The 19,483-nt window shown below is 39.0% G+C and overlaps 1 protein-coding gene across 16 annotated transcripts in view; it reads left to right on the top strand.

Annotated features, from left to right (window-relative positions):
* The first annotated feature begins 2,449 nt into the window (after positions 1-2,449).
* The window catches only part of FHIP1A (FHF complex subunit HOOK interacting protein 1A), a 223,811-nt gene continuing 206,777 nt past the window's right edge, over positions 2,450-19,483 (top strand). For 8 of the 16 annotated variants that reach the window (XM_089912372.1, XM_089912378.1, XM_089912375.1 and 5 more), the window contains exon 1: positions 2,455-6,075. The gene's annotated coding sequence lies outside the window, so the exon portion shown is untranslated. Of the gene's footprint in view, positions 6,076-19,483 lie in introns of all 16 variants that reach the window. The other 8 variants (XM_089912371.1, XM_089912369.1, XM_089912366.1 and 5 more) reach the window with 4 other exon arrangements.

Raw genomic sequence — 19,483 nt, 5'->3', positions numbered from 1 at the left:
GAGTGTTTCCTTAATTTCTCTTTCAGATTTTTCATCATTAGTGTATAGGAATGCAAGAGATTTCTGTGCATTAATTTTGTATCCTGCAACTTTACCAAATTCATTGATTAGCTCTAGTAGTTTTCTGGTGGCATTTTTAGGATTCTCTATGTATAGTATCATGTTATCTGAAAACAGTGACAGTTGTACTTCTTCTATTACAATTTGTATTCCTTTTATTTCTTTTTCTTCTCTGATTGCCGTGGCTAGGACTTCCAAAAGTATGTTGAGTAATAGCGGCGAGAGTGGACATCCTTGTCTCATTCCTGATCTTAGAGGAAAAGCTTTCAGTTTTTCACCATTGAGAATGATGTTTGCTGTGGGTTTGTCATATATGGCCTTTATGATGTTGAGGTAGGTTCCCTCTATGCCCACTTTCTGGAGAGTTTTTATCATAAACGGGTGTTGAATTTTGTCAAAAGCTTTTTCTGCATCTATTGAGATGATCATATGGTTTTTATTCTTCAATTTGTTAATATGTTGTATCACATTGATTGATTTGCATATATTGAAGAATCCTTGCATCCTTTGGATAAATCCCACTTGATCGTGGTGTATGATCCTTTAAATATGTTGTTGGGTTCTATTTGCTAGTATTTTGTTGAGGATTTTTGCATCTATATTCATCAGTGATATTGGCCCGTAATTTTCTTCTTTGTAGTATCTTTGGCTTTGGTATGAGGGTGATGGTGTCTTCATAGAATGAGTTTGGGAGTGTTCCTTCCTCTGCAATTATTTGGAAGTTTGAGAAGGATGGGTCTTAGCTCTTCTCTACATGTTTGATAGAATTCACTTGTGAAGCCATCTGGTCCTGGACTTTTGTTTGTTGGAAGATTTTTAATCACAGTTTCAATGTCATTTCTTGTGATTGGTCTGTTCATATTTTCTATTTCTTCCTTGTTCTGTCTTGGGAGGTTATGTCTGTCTAAGAATTTGTCCATTTCTTCCAGGTTGTTCATTTTATTGGCATAGAGTTGCTTGTAGTAGTCTCTTAGGATGCTTTGTATTTCTGTGGTGTCTGTTGTAACTTCTCCTTTTTCATTTCTAATGTTATTGATTGAGTCCTCTCACTCTTTTTCTTGATGAGTCTGGCTAATGCTTTATCAATTTTGTTTATCTTCTCAAAGAACCAGCTTTTAGTTTTATTGATCTTTGCTATCGTTTTCTTTGTTTCTATTTCATTTATTTCTGCTCTGATCTTTATGATTTCTTTCCTTCTGCTAACTTTAGGTTTTGTTTTTTCTTCTTTCTCTAGTTCCTTTAGGTGTAAGGTTAGATTGTTTATTTCAGGTTTTTCTTGTTTTTTGAGGTAGGCTTGTATTGCTATAAACTTCCCTCTTAGTACTGCTTTTGCTGCATCCCATAGGTTTTGGATCGTCGTGTTTTCATGTCATTTGTCTCTAGGTATTTTTTGATTTCCTCTTTGATTTCTTCAGTGATCTCTTGGTTACTTAGTAACGTATTGTTTAGCCTCCATGTGTTTGTGTTTTTTACGTTTTTTTCCCTGTGATTCATTTCTAATCTCATAGCGTTGTGGCTCAAAAAGATGCTTGATATGATTTCAATTTTCTTAAACTTAATGAGGCTTGATTGTGACCGAAGATGTGATTTGTCCTGGAGAATGTTCTGTGCACACTTGAGAAGAAAGTGTAATCTGCTCTTTTAGGATGGAACATCCTATAAATAACAATGAAATTTATCTGGTGTATTGTGTCATTTAAATCTTCTACTTCCTTATTTATTTTCATTTTGAATGATCTGTCCATTGGTGTAAGTGAGGTGTTAAAGTCCCCCACTATTATTGTGTTACTGTCGATTTCCTCTTTTATTGCTGTTAGCACATTGCCTTATGTATTGAAGTGCTGCTATGTTGGGTGCATATGTATTTCTAATTGTTATGTATTCTTCTTGGATTGATCCCTTGATCATCATGTAGTGTCTTTCCTTTTATCTTGTAACCTTTATTTTAACGTCTATTTTATCTGATATGAGTATTGGTACTCCAGCATTCTTTTGATTTCCATTTACATGGGATATCTTTTTCCATCCCCTCACTCTCAGTCTGTATGTGTTCCTAGGTCTGAAGTGGGTCTCTTGTAGACAGCATATATATGGGTCTTGTTTTTGTATCCATTCAGCAAGCCTGTGTCTTTTGGCTGGAGCATTTAATCCATTCACATTTAAGGCAATTATCAATATGTATGCTCCTATGACCATTTTCTTAATTGTTTTGCATTTGTTTTTGTAGGTCCTTTTTTTCACTTGTGTTTCCCACTTAGAGAAGTTCCTTTAGCATTTGTTGTAAAGCTGGTTGGGTGGTGCTGAATTCTTTTAGCTTTTGCTTGTCTGTAAAGGTTTTCATTTCTCCATAGAATCTGAATGAGATCCCTGCCAGGTAGAGTAATCTTTGTTGTAGGTTCTTCCCTTTCATCACTTTAAGTATATCATGCCACTCCCTTCTGGCTTGTAGAGTTTCTGCTGAGAAATCAGCTGTTAACCTTATGGGAGTTCCCTTGTATGTTATTTGTCATTTTTCCCTTGTTGCTTTCAGTAATTTTTCTTTGCCTTTAATTTTTGCCAATTTGATTACTGTGAGTCTCGGTGTGTTTCTCCTTGCGTTTATCCTGTATGGGACTTGCTGTGCTTCCTGAACTTGGGTGGCTATTTCCTTTCCCATGTTAGGGAAGTTTTTGACTATAATCTCTTCAAATATTTTCTCGGGTCCTTTCTCTCTCTCTTCTCCTTCTGGAACCCCTATAGTATGAATATTGTTGCATTTAATGTTGTCCCCGAGGTCTCTTAGGCTGTTTTCATTTCTTTTCATTCTTTTTTCTTCAGTCTGTTGTGCAGCAGTGAATTCCACCATTCTGTCTTCCAAGGTCACTTATCCATTCTTCTGCCTCAGTTATTCTGCTATTGGTTCCTTATCGTGTAGTTTTCATTTCAGTTATTGCATTGTTCATCTCTGTTTGTTTGTTCTTTACCTCTTCTAGGTCTTTGTTAAACATTTCTTGCATCTTCTCGGTCTTTGCCTCCATTCTTTTTCCGAGGTCCTGGATCATCTTCACTATCATTATTCTGGATTCTTTTTCTGGAAGGTTGCCTATCTCCACTTCATTTAGTTGTTTTTCTGGGGTTTTATCTTGTTCCTTCATCTGGTACATTGTCCTCTGCCTTTTCATCTTGTCTGTCTTTCTGTGAATGTGGTTTTTGTTCCATAGGCTGCAGGATTGTAGTTCTTCTTGCTTCTGCTGTCTGCACTCTGGTGGATGAGGCTATCTAAGAGGTTTGATGGGAGGGACTGGTGGTGGGTAGAGCTGGCTGTTGCTGTGGTGGGCAGAGCTCAGTAAAACATTAGTCCACTTGACTGTTGATGGGTGGGGCTGGGTTCCCTCCCTGTTGGTTGTTTGGCCTGAGGCAACCCAACACTGGAGCCTACCTGGGCTCTTTGGTGGGGCTAATGACAGACTCTGGGAGGGCTCAGGCCAAGGAGTACTTCCCAGAACTTCTGCTGCCAGTGTCCTTGTCCCCACGGTGAAACAAAGCCACCCCCCGCCTCTGCAGGAGACCCTCCAACACTAGGAGATAGGTCTGGTTCAGTCTCCCCTGGGGTCACTCCTCCTTCCCCTGGGTCCCGATGGGCACACTAGTTTGCACGTGCCCTCCAAGAGTGGAGTCTCTGTTTCCTCCAGTCCTGTCGAAGTCCTGCAATCAACTCCCACTAGGCTTCAAAATCTGATTCTCTAGTAATTCCTCCTCCCGTTGCCGGACCCCCAGGTTGCGAAGCCTGACGTGGGGCTCAGAACCTCCACTCCAGAGGTAGACTTCTCTGGTATAAGTGTTTGCCAGTCTGTGAGTCACCCACCCAGCAGTTACGGGATTTGATTTTACTGTAATTGCGCCCCTCCTACTGTCTCACTGTGGCTTCTCCTTTGTCTTTGGATGTGGGATATCTTTTTTGGTGAGCTCCAGTGTCTTCCTGTCGATGGTTGTCCAGCAGCTAGTTGTGATTCTGGTGTCCCTGCAAGAGGGAGTGAGAGCACGTCCTTCTCCTCAGCCACCTTGTTCTCGACCTATAATATAATTTTTATAGCTAAATTTTAAACCTTCACCGGAGTTTTATTTTACCTTTCTATGTGTGAATTGCTTAGGGTACACTTATCTGGTTACACTTTACAGTTATACAGAAAGGTCCTTTTCCTCCCTTCACTATCTTGACAGCTGAGAAAGTCAAGGGAATTGTCAACAGATGGTTTAAAGGAGTGGGAATTTGTTCATGCACTGGAATTTGCTTCCTGCCTGGTGTGAGAGCTTGTATTTGTGGCATACAAAGTCACGTTGTGTAAAAATGTGAAGGACAGGTGTTTACCCTGGCATTGACCAAGGTGAGAGTTTGAGATGGGAGGGTTGGGCTCTGTATAGGAGGGGACTGGGAACTTGACTGGTTTGTCAGTTTTGTTACCTGTCAATTGAAATCAGAGACTAAGCAAAGGAGATATAATTTCACAACTCATAATACAGCCTTAAAATCTCTTTTCTTTTGGTTGATGTATTTTAAGCAGCTGAATACATTTTCCATAAATTTTACTGCCTTGCATTTACCTTTGAATAGAAGCCAGCAGAGAAATATTTAGAAGGTATGAGCAGCAATAAAACGAACTGTTAGAAAAGTCCTTTTGTGGCATTCCTCAAGTGTGTGCTGGTAGAAAAATTACTGTAATTTGATAGTGAAATGTTGGAAAGTGATTTGATTACTATTTAGAAATAATATAAATGAGCCTTGCTTTTTCAGTTCACAGGTTCAGAACATTTAGTTATGCCTCACTAGCTCAGATCTTTGCTCATTACATTTTATACTGATGGAATTAAATGTGCCACATTGCAAAGCTGGATCAGCCCCACAGTTTTAAAATACAGGGTTTGATTGAATTTTGAAGAAAAGTTAAAGGTACTGTTTAATGTTAGAAATGATTTGTGAAATTTTGTTTTTAGCCTATAGTTGGTTCAGGAAAGTATCCCAATGATAGAAGAGGGAAAGGCTGTGAAGAATATTGTAATTGTAATATTGTAATTGTAAATGGCCCTTTTGAAACCAGAAAAGAGCCTTAGGCATTGAAGAAGCAAATAATTTTTCAAAGCCAGGTCCCTGGTGGCCATACTGGCCATAATATGGCTAGTCCCTGGGGGAGTTTGCTTCTAGTACTCGTGTCTGCCAGAACGGTAGTAAATACATGTTTAATGGCCATTTGGCCTTGAAGCATCCAGTTTTTTGTTTGTTTGTTTGTTTGGTTTTTTTTACTGTACGTGGGCCTCTCACTGTTGTGGCCTCTCCCATTGCGGAGCACAGGCTCCAGATGTGCAGGCTCAGTGGCCATGGCTCATGGACCCAGGTGCTCCGTGGCATGTGGGATCTTCCCAGACCGGGGCACGAACCCGTGTTCCCTGCATCGGCAGGCGGACTCTCAACCACTGCGCCACCAGGGAAGCCTGAAGCATCCAGTTTTATCTTCTGGATACCCAAGGACACATGTGGATGAAGATTAGAGCTTCATGATGCTTGCTGTAGGCTAATGAGTATTGAGAGAGGAGACCTGCCTTAATATAATGCCTATATTTTCCAGGGAATTCTTTGGAGGCCATCTTCTTCTTTTAAAAAAATTTTAATAATGTATTTTATTTAACCGAGTCTATCCAAAATGTTCAATATGAACATACTATTAATGAGATCTTTTACATTCTCTTTTTGTACTCAGTCTTCGAACTCTGGTGAGGATTTTATGTTTACAGCACCTCTCCATGTGGATGCCCACTTTTCACCAGAAATGCTTGATCTCTGTTGAGGTTGCATAAAATGTACAGTTGAAAAAGTAGAGAGAATGGTTCAAGATGGCGGAGTAGAAGGACGTGCTGTCACTCCCTCTTGTGAGAGCACCGGGGTCACGGCTAACTGCTGAACAGTCATCGACAGGAGGACACTGGAACACACCAAAAAGGACACCCCACATCCAAAGACAAAGGAGAAGCCACAGTGTGACGGTAGGAGGGGCGCAATCACAATAAAATCAAATCCCATAAATGCTGGGTGGGTGACTCACAAACTGGAGAACAGTTATACCACAGAAGTCCACCCACTGGAGTGAAGGTTCTGAGCCCCACATCAGGCTTCCCAACCTGGGGGTCTGACAATGGGAGGAGGAATTCCTAGAGAATCAGACTTTGAAGGCTAGCGGGAATTGATTGCAGGACTTCGACAGGACTGGGGGAAACAGAGGCTCCACTCTTGGAGGGAATGCACAGAGTAGTGTGTGCACTGGGGCCCAGGGGAAGGAGCAGTGACCTGCTAGTGTTGGAGGGTCTCCTGCGGAGGCAGGGGTGGCTGTGTCTCACCGTGAGGAAGAGGAAACTGGCAGAGGAAGTTCTGGGAAGTACTCCTTCGCGTGAGCCCTCCGAGAGTCCACCATTAGCCCCACCAAAGAGCCCAGGTTGGTTCCAGTGTTGGGTCGACTCAGGCCAAACAACCAACAGGGAGGGAACCCAGCCCCACCCATCAGCAGGCAAGTGGATTAAAGTTTTACTGAGCTCTTCCCACCAGAGCAACAGTCAGCTCTACCCACCACCAGTCCCTCCCATCAGGAAAATTGCTCAAGCCTGTTAAGACAGCCTCATTCACCAGAGGGCAGACAGCAGTAACAAGAAGAACTACAATCCTGCAGCCTGTGGAACAAAAACCACATTCACAGAAAGATAGACAAGATGAAAAGGCAGAGGTCTATGTCCCAGATGAAGGAACAAGATAAAACTCTAGAAAAACAACTAAATGTAGCGGGGATAGGCAACCATCCAGAAAAAGAATTCAGAATAATGATAGTGAAGATGATCCAGGACCTCGGAAAAAGAATGGAGGCAAAGATCGAGAAGATGCAAGAAATGTTTAACAAAGACCTAGAAGAATTAAAGAACAAACAAACAGAGATAAACAACAATACAACAACTGAAATGAAAACTACACTAGAAGGAACCAATAGCAGAATAACTGAGGCAGAAGAACGGATAAGTGACCTGGAAGACAGAATGGTGAAATTCACTGTTGTGGAGCAGAAGAAAGAAAAAAGAATGAAAAGAAATGAAGACAGCCTAAGAGAACTCTGGGACAGCATTAAACGTAACAACATTCACATGATAGTGGTCCCAGAAGGAGAAGAGAGAGAGAAAGGACCTGAGAAAATATTTGAAGAGATTATAGTCAAAAACTTCCTTAACATGGGAAAGGAAATAGCTACCCAAGTTCAGGAAGTGCAGAGAGTCCCATGCAGGTTAAACCCAAGGAGAAACACGCTGAGACACATAGTAATCAACTTGGCAAAAATTAAGGACAAAGAAATATTATTGAAAGCAGCAAGGGAAAAACTTTTGACAGACAGCATACAAGGGAACTCCCATAAGGTTAACAGCTGATTTCTCAGCAGAAACTCTACAAACCAGAAGGGAGTGGCATGACATATTTAAAGTGATGAAAGGGAGGAACCTACAACCAAGATTACTTGGTAAGGATCTCATTCAGATTCTATGGAGAAATGAAAATCTTTACAGACAAGCAAAAGCTAAGAGAATTCAGCACCACCCAACCAGCTTTACAACAAATGCTAAAAGAACTTCTCTAAGTGGGAAACACAAGAGAAGAAAAGGACCTACAAAAGAAACCCAAAACAATTAAGAAAATGGAAATTGGAACATACATATTGATAATTACCTTAAATGTGAATGGATTAAATGCTCCAGCCAAAAGACACAGGCTTGCTGAATGGATACAAAAACAAGACCCATATATATGCTGTCTACAAGAGACCCACTTCAGACCTAGGAACACATACAGACTGAGAGTGAGGGGATGGAAAAAGGTATTCCATGCAAATGGAAATCAAAAGAAAGGTGGAGTAGCAATACTCATGTCAGATAAAGTAGACTTTAAAATAATGAATGTCACAATAGACAAGGAAGAAAACTACATAATGATCAAGGGATCAATCCAAGAAGAAGATATAACAATTAGAAATATATATGCACCCAACATAGGATCACCTGAATACATAAGGCAACTGCTAACAGCTGTAAAAGAGGAAATCGACAGTAACACAGTAATAGCGGGGGAATTTAACACCTCACTTACACCAATGGACAGATCATCCAAATAGAAAATTAATAAGGAAACACAAGCTTTAAATGACACAATAGACTAGATAGATTTAATTGATATCTATAGGACATTCCATCCTAAAACAGCAGATTACACTTTTCTTCTCAAGTGTGCACAGAGCATTCTCCAGGATAGATCACATCTTCGGTCACAAATCAAGCCTCAGGAAATTTAAGAAATTTGAAATCATATCAAGTATCTTTTCTGACCACAATGATATGAGATTAGAAATCAGTTACAGGGAAAAAGACATAAAAAACACAAACAAATGGAGGCTAAAAAATACGTTACTAAGTAACCAAGAGATCACTGAAGAAACAAAGAGGAAATCAAAAAATACCTAGAGACAAATGACAATGAAAACACGACGATCCAAAACCTATGGGATGCAGCAAAAGCAGTACTAAGAGGGAGGTTTATAGCAATACAAGCCTACCTTATGAAACAAGAAAAATTTTAAGTAAACAATCTAACCTTACACCTAAAGGAACTGGAGAAAGAAGAAAAAACAAAACCCAAAGTTAGCAGAAGGAAAGAAATCATAAAGATCAGAGCAGAAATAAATGAAATAGAAACAAGGAAAACAATAGCAAAGATCAATAGAACTAAAAGCTTGTTCTCTGAGAAGATAAACAAAATTGATAAACCATTAGCCAGATTCATCAAGAAAAAAAGGGAGAAGACTCAATTAATAACATTAGAAATGAAAAAGGAGAAGTTACAACAGACACCACAGAAATACAAAGCATCCTAAGAGACTACTACAAGCAACTCTATGCCAATAAAATGAACAACCTGGAAGAAATGGACAAATTCTTAGACAGACATAACCTCCCAAGACAGAACAAGGAAGAAATAGAAAATATGAACAGACCAATCACAAGAAATGACATTGAAACTGTGATTAAAAATCTTCCAACAAACAAAAGTCCAGGACCAGATGGCTTCACAAGTGAATTCTATCAAACATGTAGAGAAGAGCTAAGACCCATCCTTCTCAAACTCTTCCAAATAATTGCAGAGGAAGGAACACTCCTAAACTCATTCTATGAAGACACCATCACCCTGATACCAAAGCCAAAGATACTACAAAGAAGAAAATTACGGGCCAATATCACTGATGAATATAGATGCAAAAATCCTCAACAAAATACTAGCAAATAGAACCCAACAACATATTTAAAGGATCATACACCACGATCAAGTGGGATTTATCCAAGGGATGCAAGGATTCTTCAATATACGCAAATCAATCAATGTGATACAATGTATTAACAAATTGAAGAATAAAAACCATATGATCATCTCAATAGATGCAGAAAAAGCTTTTGACAAAATTCAACACCCGTTTATGATAAAAACTCTCCAGAAAGTGGGCTTAGAGGGAACCTACCTCAACATAATAAAAGCCACATACGACAAACCGACCACAAGCATCATTCTCAATGGTGAAAAACTGAAAGCATTTCCTCTAAGATCAGGAAGAAGATAAGGATGTCGACTCTCGCCGCTATTATTCAACATAGTTTTGGAAGTCCTATCCATGGCAATTAGAGAAGAAAAAGAAATAAAAGGAATACAAATTGTAATAGAAGAAGTACAACTGTCACTGTTTGCAGATGATGTGAAACTATACACAGAGAATCCTAAAGATGCCACCAGTAAACTACGAGAGGTAATCAATGAATTTGGTAAAATTGCAGGATACAAAATTAATGCACAGAAATCTCTTGCATTCCTATAGACTAATGATGAAAATCTGAAAGAGAAATTAAGGAAACACTCCCATTTACCATTGTAACAAAAAGAATAAAATACCTAGGAATAAACCTACCTAGGGAGACAAAAGACCTGTATGCAGAAAACGATAAGACACTGATGAAAGAAATTAAAGATGATACCAAGAGATGGAGAGATATACCATGTTCTTGGATTGGAAGAATCAATATTGTGAAAATGGCTCTACTACCCAAAGCAATCTACAGATTCAATGCAATCCCTATCTAATTACCAATGCCATTTTTTACGGAACTAGAACAAAAAATCTTAAAATTTGTATGGAGACACAAAAGATCCCGAATAGCCAAAGCAGTGTTGAGGGCAAAAAGTGGAGCTGGAGAATCAGACTCCCTGACTTCAGACTATACTACAAAACTACAGTAATCAAGACAATATGGTACTGGCACAAAAACTGAAATGTGGATCAATGGAACAAGATAGAAAGCCCAGAGATAAACCCACACACCTATGGTCAACTGATCTATGACAACGGAGGCAAGGATATACAGTGGAGAGAAGACAGTCTCTTCAATAAGTGGTGCTGGGAAAACTGGACAGCTACATGTAAAAGAATGAAATTAGAATACTCCTTCACACCATACATAAAAATAATCTCCAGATGGATTTGAAACCTAAATGTAATACCGGACACTATACAACTCTTAGAGGAAAATATAGGAAGAACACTTTTTGACATAAATCACAGAAAGATCTTTTTGACCCACCTCCTAGAGTAATGGAAATAAAAGAAAAAATAAACAAATGAGACCTAATGAAACTTAAAAGCCTTTGCAAAGCAAAGGAAACTACAAAGAGGAAAAAATTCAACCCTCAGTTTGAGAGAAAATATTTGCAAACGAATTAACGGACAAAGGATTAATCTCCAAAATATATAAATAGCTCATGCAGCTCAATATTAAATATCCAAACAATCCAGTCCAAAAATGGGCAGAAGGCATAAATAGACATTTCTCCAAAGAAGATATACAGATGGCTAAGAAGCACTTGAAAAGCTGCTCAACATCACTAATTATTAGCGAAATGCAAATCAAAACTACAATGATGTATCACCTCACACCAGTTCAAATGGGCGTCATCAGAAAATCTACAAACAACAAATGCTGGAGAGGGTGTAGAGAAAAGGGAACCCTCTTGCACTGTTGGTGGGAATGTAAATTGATACAGCCACTATGGAGAATGGTATCTCAGATCCTTACAAAACTAAGAATAGAATTACCATATGACCCAGCAATCCCTACTGGGCATATAGCCAGAGAAAACCATAATTCAAAAAGACACATGCACTCCAATGTTCATTGCAGCACTATTTACAATAGCCAGGTCATGAAGGCAACCTAAATACCCATCTACGGATGAATGGATAAAGAAGATGTGGCACATATATATATAATGGAATATTACTCAGCCATAAAAAGTAATGAAATTGGGTCATTTGTAGACATGGATGAATCTGGAGACTTCCTACAGAGTGAAGTAAGTCAGAAAGAGAAAAATATTTTATATTAATGCATGTATGTGGAACTGAGAAAAATGGTACAGATGAACTGGTTTGCCGGGCAGAAATTGAGACACAGATGTAGAGAACAAATGTATGGACACCAAGGGGGGGGAAAGCGGCGGGGGTTGGGGATGGTTGTGTGATGAATTGGGGGATTGGGATTGACATGTATACACTGATGTGTATAAAATGGTTGACTAATAAGGACCTGCTGTATAAAAAAATAAAATAAAATTCAAAAATTTAAAAAAATTAGATTCACCATAATCTTTTATGGCTTTTTTTCCCCCACATTATGTTAGTGAGAATCAAGGGAATTGTTGAATGTAGTTGTAGGTCATTCATCTTCATTGCTGTAGGGTATTCCATTGTATAAATATACCATTGTTTATCCATTCTACCGCTGATGGTTATTTGGGTTGTTTTGTATTTTGTATTATTAAAAATATTACTGCCATGAAAAAAAAAGAAAGAAAAAGTAGGTTCCCACTAGTATCAGTTTGTAGATTTAAATTAATTAAAATGAAATAAAATTAAACTTTCAGTTCCGTGGTCGCTGACACCACATCCCAAGTTCCAGTAACCATGCATGGCTAGCGGTGACTGTGTTGGACAAGTGTAGGGTTGGAGATTATCTCTTTGGGCTCCAGAGCCAGTCTATGGGCGCCATCTTCTGATTCTTTTGCTTACCTTGTAAAGGGACATCTACTTTCAATGGAGTCACTAACTTGCACTTTCGTATTCATAAGATATATGAGCATTTTCTGTGGCCTAAAATCACCTGTCATTTGTTTTAAGGGTTAGGGGTAGGGAATTGGAAGTTTGACTTGGGTTTCAGTCCCAGCTCTGCCAGTGAATGATTTTACTTCATCTCTTTAAGCTTCAGCTTTCTTGTCTATAAAATGGGTGTTCATTCATTTATTCATTTGTTCATTCCCTCATTCAACAAATATTAAGTAGTTTCTGTGTGCCAGGCCTAGCAGATGAAACTCCTGCTCTTAATGGAGATGAAACTCCTTCTCTTAATGGAGCTTACATTCTACTGGGGGAGATGGAATGTAAATTAATAGAAGTGAAATATAATATATGCTAGATGGTGACAGTTGCTACAAACAGAAATAGAACAGGGTCAGGGAATGAGTGACAAGATCGGAAGGTGTTTCCTGTCTGTTTTACATGCGGTAGACAGTAGACAGGGAGGGCCTTTGTGTGGAGGTGCTGTGTCGGCAGAGGCGTACATGGAGAGAGGAAGGATAGAGGAGGCTATCTGGGGATGGAGGATCTCCGGGAACAGCAGGTCTGGCAGGAGCGGCACAGTCCTGGAGGGGGAGCAGTGAGGAGAGCGGGAGAACAGTGGGTGAGGGCCCGTGCGGCCATGGTGCCAAAACATACCTTGCGGGGCTGCTTAGAGGATGGAGTGAGATGACGTTTGTGTGCTTTGTACACGTTAAAAGAATAATACGCCATAACAAGTGAGGATTGTTTTAGAAATGCAGGAGGGTTCAGTAGTATGAAATTTATTAAAGATATTCATCATCTTGTTAAATGTAAATAGAAAAAATCATATGATCATTTTTATAGAAAAGACATCTGATAAAATTCAATATCATTATTGATTTTTTTAAAAAACCATCAAAATATAGTAGGAAAGTATTCTTAGTAAAATATGTCTTTCTCAATCTAAAAACCATCTCAGGCTTAATAGGAAATTTGAGACCATTAAAGCCAGAAACAAAATAAGGATGTCCACTATTTTCACTCTTTATTAATGGTGTTTTGGAATCACAAGTTAATGTAGGTGGACAACAGAAAGAAAATAAAGTTATAAAGGTATAAAAACTAGTCATATATTCCTATCATTTCCAAATAAATGATAGGAATATATGACTAGAATACCCAAGAGAATCAAGTGAAAAACTAATTATAAAGAATAACACAATTTATAAGATAATTTATAAATGTGCCTGGATACCAAAGTAATATATCAGCATTCATAGCTTTCATATATACTAACAACTAGTTTGAATGTAGTGGAAGAAAAAAGTTACCATAAAAAGGATAAAATACCTAAGAATAAACTTAAAAAATATGTATGATGTGTGTGAAGGAGTTTAAAAACGCTCCTGAGGGATACAAAAAAGATATGAAAAGGCCTGTCGTATTCTTGGATATAAAGATGCCAGTTCTCCTTAAATTAATGTGTATGTTTAATGTAATTCCAATAAAAATAACAATAGGACTTTGGGGGAGCTAAACAACCTTATTCTATGCTCACATGGAAAAATAAGTAAGCATGAATAGGTAGGCCAATTCTGAAAAAGAGATTAAAACATACTATAAGGCTACAATAATTGAAACATTTGTGTTACCAAATATCAAGTTAATTGGAGAAAGATGCTGTGTTTAGTAAACAGTGGTGGGATAACCGGGTGGCCATCTGGACGGGGGAAAGAAAAAGCTATTTAGAGCAATATCTTAAGTGTTAAGCCAAAATTGATCTATATTAAACAGAAATTTAAAAAATAAAGTATATTATAGAAGAAAACATGGGAAAGTTATTTTATAATCTTTGAGTGTATATGGCCTTTCTAAGTAAGACAGAAAAGAGAGAAGCCGTAAGAGATTGATAAACTTGATTACATTAAAAAAACTAACAGAAAAAATCCTGCATAAGGAAAGACAAAGAACAAGAAAATGGGGAAAAAATTTTGCTTCTCATATCACAAAGGGACTGATTTCCCTAATGAAGAGCTTCTACAAATATATAAGAAAAAGCCCAACAACCCAGTAGAAAAGTGGACAAAGGATATAGTCTACAGAAAGAGAGAGAACAGTGTCTTTTAAACATATGAAGAAGATGCTTAACTCTGCTCATTATAAGAGATAGTCACATTAGAACTAAACCGAGATACCGTTCATCACTATTAGATGGGCAAAGATTAAGAAGTTCTATAACCTACTCTGTAGAGATAATGAGTGCAAAACAATAGTCTCTTTAGTGGGCAGTTTGGCAAAATCTGTATTATGAAAACTCTCATATCCTTTGACTAGGAACTCCAGTTCTAGAAATTTATCCTAAGTACAAATATTGAGTACATTCCTCTAGATATACATACATTCATATATCTATGAATGTATCCTACATATACATACATATTACATTCATGAGAAAATGATTTATGTACAGACATACTTATGTAGTAATGTTTATAAAATGGCTAAAGATTGGAAACAACCAAAATGTTCATCCATGGGAGACTGAATTAGTACATTGTGTTACTGTACTGCTGTACCTCAGAAAACTGTGCAGTCATAAAAAGATACCAGTGACTCTCTTTATGTATCATTTTGGAAACATTGCCAATACATGTTGTTTGGTGAAAAATGCAAGGTACAGAACAGTGTATATGATATGTTTATTTGTTAAAAAATGTTTTCTTGTTTGTGAATAGATACAGGTTCTGGGGAGTATAATTTGAATTCGAATACATCCTACCCCTTCTCAAAAAAAAATGGTAGTTAGCACAGTGCCTTGCACTTAGCACTCATTACTTGGTGGTGGTGGTTGTTATTTTCATTGTAATCACTGGGGTCCTTTACCTCAAGAGTTGATTTTTTTTTTTAAGATTTATTACTTATTTATTTTTTAGGCTGTGTCGGGTCTTAGTTGCAGTACGCGGGATCTTCGTTGCGGTGCGGGATCTTTCGTTGTGGTGAGCGGGTTTCTCTCTAGTTGTGGCGTGTGGGTTTTCTCTTCTCTATTTGTGGGATACAGGCTCCAGGGCATGTGGGCTCTCTAGTTTACAGCACGCAGGCTCTAGTTGAGGTGCATGAGCTCAGTAGTTGCGGTGAACGGGTTTAGTTGCCCTGTGGCATGTGGGATCTTAGTTCCCTGACCAGGGATCTAACCCTGTGTCCCCTGCATTGCAAGGCAGATTCTTTACAACTGGACCACCAGGGAAGTCCCAAGAGTTGATTTTTAACAGTTGGGTCTGGAAGAGGAAGCCAATCTCATTATAAATGCTGCTTAATGGGTGCCATGTTATTCATCAAAAATGCTATATGTGCTTCCTGAAGGATGCTTCTTGGAGGATGTCAGTACAGTTCTGCAAACAAAAGATGTCAAATAAGATTGGGAAACGTTGTATATATTAAACAAAACTAAGTGGGCTTCTTTCCTGTAGGCCTTCTTTGAGCCTTTATACACATGATGCGCTTTGTGAATGTTCAAGAGGGATATTTTAGAATGTCGCATTTTCCAAATCTGCTTGATTACACAACCTTAAACAATGACCACTACATTTTTTTTCTTTAAGAAACATCTTAGGAATAGTTGTTACATTGGGAAATATCACTTAATACTTAGATTTTGATTTTGTTAATCTTCGTTATTCATTTTTTTTTTTTTTTTTTTTTAACGCGGGCCTCTCACTGTTGTGGCCTCTCCCGTTGCGGAGCACAGGCTCCGGACGCGCAGGCTCAGCGGCCATGGCTCACGGGCCCAGCCGCTCCGTGGCATGTGGGATCTTCCCAGACCGGGGCACGAACCCGCATCCCCTGCATCGGCAGGCGGACCCTCAACCACTGTGCCACCAGGGAAGCCCCGTTATTTATTTTGATCAGTCAGTATCCTTGATTCATTTCTGAGATGCCTGTAGTCTGTCTCTGTCTGCTCTTCCTCCTCGGTGATGTGCTGTAGCTCACTCATTTGTTTCATGGTTGGGACCTTCCCAAGGTCATCCAAATCACACTGTGTTTCTTGAGTGAAGAAGAGAATCTATATAATTAATGTAAAATCTCAGGGATTGATTGGATGGAAACTGGAGATTGAAGCTTCATTTGGTTCCACTTTTCCCAAAGCTTTAAAAGCTTTGCTGTTTGAGGGAAATGAAATAGACTTAATGGGTAGATAGTTGAGGAATTGTGAGTTTAATGTGGAGAAGATCGCATCACCGTGGGTTGGAAGATACGGGTTCTACCTCTGTCTTCCCTAAAGTCACTTAGCTTCCCTGTGCTTTATTTTTATCATCTATAAAATTCAGGGACTGGGTTTAGATCCAACCATTTTAAGACTCTTGAGTTGTTATTAATATTCTTTTAAAAAAATTAATTAATTATTTTTTAAATTATTAATTTTGGCTGTGTTGGGTCTTTGTTGTCACACGCAGGCTTGGGCTTTCTCTAGTTGCAGTGAGAGGGGGCTATTCTTCATTTGCGGTGTATGGGCTTCTCATTGTTGTAGAGCACGCACTCTAGGCACGTGGGCTTTAGTAGTTGTGGCACGTGGGCTCAGTAGTTGTGGCTCATGTGCTTAGTTGCTCTGTGGCATGTGGGATCTTCCCGGACCAGGGCTCAAACCTGTGTCCCCTGCATCGGCAGGCGGATTCTTAACCACTGCGCCACCAGGGAAGTCCTTTATTAATATTAAGTGGAATAGTGAAGACTGTGGGCCTTGGTAGAACATTTTGTTCTTCTCTGCAAGTTTCCACATAACCTGCCACAGTTCGGCTCTTTTGGAGAATGAAATTATTCAATAATTAACTCATCATCAACTCCACGTTTTTGAAAACTTGTAGTTGATTGATTGATTTGTTAATTACTCTCCAGGAAAGCACTTGATTATAACACAGGTCAATTAATCCAGTGCTATGGAAAAATCCACACCTCCTGTAAAAACGCCCCTCTGCATTCATTTCGTCGATACAGAGAGAAATCTGTGATGTGGATATTAATTCTCTCTGCCCACAACACACAGTGTTCATTTGGCGGTTTGCTGTGCTTTTTGTGCACTCTTTGCCTATTAACAGATTTATGCACTCGGCACAGTAGAGGTCTGAATTCACTGAATTTATGCCATCTGGAAATGAGGTTTAAATTTTGTTCCTTTGTTGAATTTAGGGATGTGACATAGCCACTGCACAGAAGGATTCTGAGGCTGGATTTGGTTTTGCTGTGTGGAGATAGCGTTTTGTTAGAAGGGGAAAGCACTTGCCTGGGCAGAGATTTGGGTGTGACTGAATTGTTAACTGCCAACTTCCCCACATTTTAGCAGGAGACATATTTTGTTTTTAAATGAGGTGATAATGAGAGAATTACCAAGACCCAGTGAATTTTAAGAGAGTCCTTTCTGTTTACTTGAGTTTTGTTTAACCTTGCTTTTGATGTCATTCTGTGCATTACTGTCAAGGGACTCAGCCTCCTTTGAAGTCTCAAAGTGTGGCTGCTAGCGGAATCACGATGGTAAAATATGAGTGGTTCTCAGTAAAGCCCTGACTGATACACAGGGAGGCATTATTACCTAACTAAAAGCATACGTGTGTGAGTGCCTACAATGTAGTGGAAGGGGAGAATGTATGTTAATGGACACTGAAGTGGGAGCAGTATTTCTCATGAATTAGAGATGCCCTTTCGTAATTCAAGAGTCACAGAATGAGAAAAGGCTTGAAATCACCTGAAAAGCATCTGGAAGCAATCTGTAATTATTAAGAGGCGGTAGGAGAGCCTGTCTCTCTCCAGGACACGATGATAAAACAGTTCATATGGTATTATGGAAGAAGTAGAATTCTCTTGCTTGTAAGCCATTGTAAAACGGCTTGTGAATAAATGCCCAGAGATTTGATTATGAATTATACTGCAAGGTCCCAGGTGCTTTATAATTTTTTTTTTTTTTTTTGCGGTACGCGGGCCTCTCACTGTTGTGGCCTCTCCCGTTGCGGAGCATAGGCTCTGGACGCGCAGGCTCAGCGGCCATGGCTCACAGGCCCAGCCGCTCCGCAGCATGTGGGATCTTCCCAGACCGGGGCACAAACCCGTGTCCCCTGCATCGGCAAGCAGACTTTCAACCACTGCGCCACCAGGGAAGCCCCCAGGTGCTTTATAATTGAGTAGAGTGAAGAGGGTGGATTTGAAGGTACTGACAAAATTTTAATAAGAAGAATTTGTTTATTTGCTTGTCAAATGTTATCCTTTGCTTCTCATGCCCCATACGCACTCTTTGGTGCCCAGGCATTACAACTGTGCCTAGTTTTGAAGCTTTAGGTCAAGTTGAGGTCCCTTCCTCCATTTTTTTCCCTTTCACAGAACATTTGTTATAAGCAAAGGTATTGCATTCCAAGTCTTTGAGACATCTATAGGTCAAACACACACACACAAAACCTCTTACAGTGACTTATAGGGAACCATCCTTTAATATACAAGGCTGTTCCAGAAAAATTATTATGTTAGTGAGTGGTGCATCCTTGCTACGCAGAGATTTTGAAAAGACCTATTTGTTGTACTAGACTCTGACTTGAATTGCTCACCTTAACCCATCTAAAGTCGGGGAAATTTCACTTATAAATACTTCTAACTATATCAGAACAAGTTGCTTCTTGTTTCTTGCTTTGCGTAAGTGATCGTGATCATATGTAATTACAACATTGTACTCTGTTTTTTCTTTCTTCTTTATGTGATAAATGGCGTTTTCTCACTTTATTAAAACTCAAAATTTTCTGACAGCTAACAAAATCGTGGTTAACTAAATTATGTCTTTTTGTCACATTTACTTAACTCTTCTTCCCCAGTTATTGGGCATTTAAATGGTTCCCATGCTTTAACTAAGTATAGTATTTATTGTTTTCTTAAAAATTGTTTTTTCTTGGTCATTGTCTCTAGCTTGCACCTGTTCTGATCTAGAATAGCGGCTTCTCATGGGGTTTGTTCAGCATTTGCATTAGCTTCTGCCTTTCATGCTCTAACCGCTTGGGGTTAGTCTCTTTGCTGTCCTTTCCGGGACACCTCTTCTCTGCACTGTTTATCTTAGGTGGGATAATTTCCCAGCCTTCTTTAAGCTTATGTTTTTCTGCCTGTACAGTAGGGATTAAGCCATGCATTTGTATTGTGAAACTTATCTTCCCAGTTAGGCCTGATGATATGAAATGTGTGTCTAAGACCAAAGTAAACTTTACCCATGG

This window comes from Delphinapterus leucas, chromosome 5 (assembly GCF_059928025.1).
Source record: "Delphinapterus leucas isolate spDelLeu-1000000601 "Yukka" chromosome 5, BTC_Dleu_Yukka2, whole genome shotgun sequence".
Lineage (NCBI taxonomy): Eukaryota > Metazoa > Chordata > Mammalia > Artiodactyla > Monodontidae > Delphinapterus > Delphinapterus leucas.
Note: the sequence above shows the minus strand (reverse complement) of the source record. Positions and strands in the feature narration are given on the sequence as shown.